Source organism: Pristiophorus japonicus, chromosome 14, assembly GCF_044704955.1.
Source record: "Pristiophorus japonicus isolate sPriJap1 chromosome 14, sPriJap1.hap1, whole genome shotgun sequence".
NCBI classification, from domain to species: Eukaryota; Metazoa; Chordata; class Chondrichthyes; family Pristiophoridae; genus Pristiophorus; species Pristiophorus japonicus.
In genome coordinates this window covers 66,628,194-66,631,722 of record NC_091990.1, presented here as the reverse complement: position 1 = coordinate 66,631,722, position 3,529 = coordinate 66,628,194, and positions in this window count along the sequence as shown.

Sequence of the window (3,529 nt, the reverse complement as noted above, 5' to 3'; positions counted from 1 at the left end):
AGCTCAAGGGGCATTGTATGCCTTCTCCTGCTCCTAATGCTTATGTTCATTTGTTCTTGTGCACACCAGGAGCAGATCCTGGTCATGTGACCCTGTAACACCTCGAGTGGGAGGGGCTTGGGCTGCTTTGTGACATCGTTCCTGGCTGCTGTGTGATTGGCTGCTGGCTCCTTTCTGATGTTACCTGGAGCCATGTTTACGCCCCTGGTTACGGCCCTTCAGTGGGAGGAACTGGAGAGACAGCTGACATTGGGAATGAGGCTGGTCCCTCTAAATAGGGAAAGAAAAGAACAATTTAATATTAAAGTAAGTAATACTACCAAATGTCATTAATTAAATATAATCATAGACACAAAAATAGTCCCAGTTTATTCCAGTTACAAATGCTAGGATTAACATGAACTATTTTATTTATTGATAGTCTCTGGAGCAATATCTCAGGAAGGTGGAGAGAGAGAAATCGAATCATCGCCACACTTACTGGGACTGGAGAAATGTCCCTGGATTCACAGAGCGGATCTGTTGGGACCAACCCCCCCCCCCCAGTGCCAGAGACAGGATAAAACAGGAAGCTTCAATGATGGAAAGGTGAGGAACATTACTGAGAATCGCATTAGTCCAGGATTGTGCCAAGGTGAGAATTTAACCAGATACTGGGAGCTGTTCAACATCTGCCACGGGGCTCGGCCTTTGATGGAGCTTAACTGGTATTTAAATCTTGCTCACACCTCACCTGCAAGTGCTAGACACTTGCATGTGGAGGGATTCTTATTCTGTATTGATCCCATGCTGTACCTGAGCTGATGTGCGTCATTGGGTGGTGTAAAAGGAGCTATACGCTGCACTGTATCTGAGTTGGCTGTGTTTGGTGAAAATATTTAGAGGGAGCTTTACATTTTATCTAACGTGCTGTACCTGGCCTGGGAGTGTTTAATGTGGCAGGGGCTTTACCCAATTATTGACCGTTATGCCCTCTCCAATTACTGCTCTCATGGTTCCATCACTTGATACCATGATGGGCCCACCACTTGATACCCTGATGGTCTCAGCACTTGATACCCTGATGGGCCCACCACTTGATACCCTGATGGTCTCAGCACTTGATACCCTGATGGTCTCAGCACTTGATACCCTGATGGGCCCACCACTTGATACCCTGATGGGCCCACCACTTGATACCCTGATGGTCTCAGCACTTGATACCCTGATGGGCCCACCACTTGATACCCTGATGGTCTCAGCACTTGATACCCTGATGGTCTCAGCACTTGATACCCTGATGGTCTCAGCACTTGATACCCTGATGGTCCCACCACTTGATACCCTGATGGTCCCACTACTTGATATCCTGATGGCCCACCTCTTGGTACCCTGATGGTCTCAGCACTTGATACCCTGATGGGCCCACCACTTGATACCCTGATGATCCCACCACTTAATACCCTGTTGGTCTCAGCACTTGATACCCTGATGGTCCCACCATTTGATCCCCTGATGGTCCCACTACTTGTTACTCTGATGGTCCCACTTGTTACCCTGATGGTCCCACCACTTGATACCCTGATGGTCCCACCATTTGATTCCCCTGATGGTCCCACCACTTGTTACTCTGATGGTCCCACCACTTGTTACCCTGATGGTCCCACCACTTGATACCCTGATGGTCCCACCATTTGATTCCCCTGATGGTCCCACCACTTGTTACTCTCTCTGATGGTCCCACCACTTGTTACCCTGATGGTCCCACCACTTGATACCCTGATGATCCCACCACTTGATACCCTGATGGTTCCTAGAGAGGTGCAGGATCAGAAAGGGGTTGGTGTGACTGATAATTACACACCAAGGGAAACCCAGGCGAGATAGAGAGCAAGGATCCGCAGAACCTGATTCTATCCAACAGGCATAATACACTTGCTACCTGTGAGGATAAGGATGAAGACTGGCGAAAGGACAGGCAGAATACTGAAGTTAGGTGAATCGCATCTTCCCTCATACACTCTAATTCCAGAATCTGACCTGAACCCGCCCGGGTGAGGTTAAAAATGGTCAAGGCTCACAACTTAGTTACAGATTCTAGGATTAATATGAATAATTTTTCTATTGATAGTTTCTTGGAGTGAACAGTTTCTCAGGAAGGTGGAGAGAGAGAAGTCGAATCATCGACACACTCACTGGGTTTGGAGAAATGTCGCTGGGTTCACAGAGCAAGTCTGATGGGACCAAGACTCCCAGGGCCCAAAATTCCCCACCATTTAGCTCCCTTTTGTTGGAGCCAACAGTGTTGTTTGGAGATAACTTAATTTTGCAAGTTTTGCCAAGGGAATAGAAACATAGAAACATAGAAAATAGGTGCAGGAGTAGGCCATTCTGCCCTTCGAGCCTGCACCACCATTCAATAAGATCATGGCTGATCATTCACCTCAGTATCCCTTTCCTGCTTTCTCTCCATAACCCTCGATCCCTTTAGCCGATAGGGCCATATCTAACTCCCTCTTGAATATATCCAATGAACTGGCATCAATAACTCTCTGCGGCAGGGAATTCCTTAGGTTAACAACTCTCTGAGTGAAGAAGTTTCTCCTCATCTCAGTCCTAAATGGCCTACCCCTTATCCTATGACTGTGTCCGCTGGTTCTGGACTTCCCCAACATTGGGAACATTCTTCCTGCATCTAACCTGTCCCGTCCCGTCAGAATCTTATATGTTTCTATGAGATTCCCTCTCATCCTTCTAAACTCCAGTGAATACAGGCCCAGTCAATCCAGTTTCTCCTCATATGTCAGTCCAGCAATCCCTGGAATCAGTCTGGTGAACCTTCACTGCACTCCCTCAATAGCAAGAACGTCCTTCCTCAGATTAGGAGACCAAAACTGAACACAATATTCCAGGTGAGGCCTCACCAAGGCCCTGTACAATTGCAGTCAGACCTCCCTGCTCCTATACTCAAATCCCCTAGCTATGAAGACCAACATGCCATTTGCCTTCTTCACCACCTGCTGTACCTGAATGTCAACTTTCAATGACTGATGAACCATGACACCCAGGACTTGTTGCACCTCCCATTTTCCTAATCTGCCGCCATTCAGATAATATTCTGCCTTCGTGTTATTGCCTCCAAAGTGGATAACTTCACATTTATCCACATTATACTGCATCTGCCATGCATTTGCCCACTCATCTAACCTGTCCAAATCACCCTGCAGCCTCTTAGCATCCTCCTCACAGCTCACACCACCACCCAGTTTAGTGTCATCTGCAAACTTGGAGATATTATATTCAATTCCTTCATCCAAATCATTAATGTATATTGTAAAGAGCTGGGGTTCCAGCACTGAGCCATGCAGCACTCCACTAGTCACAGCCTCCCATTCCGAAAAGGACCCATTTATCCCGACTCTCTGCTTCCTGTCTGCCAACCAGTTCTCTATCCACGTCAGTACATTACCCCAATACCATGTGCTTTAATTTTGCACACCAATCTTTTATGTGGGACCTTGTCAAAAGCCTTTTGAAAGCCCAAATACAC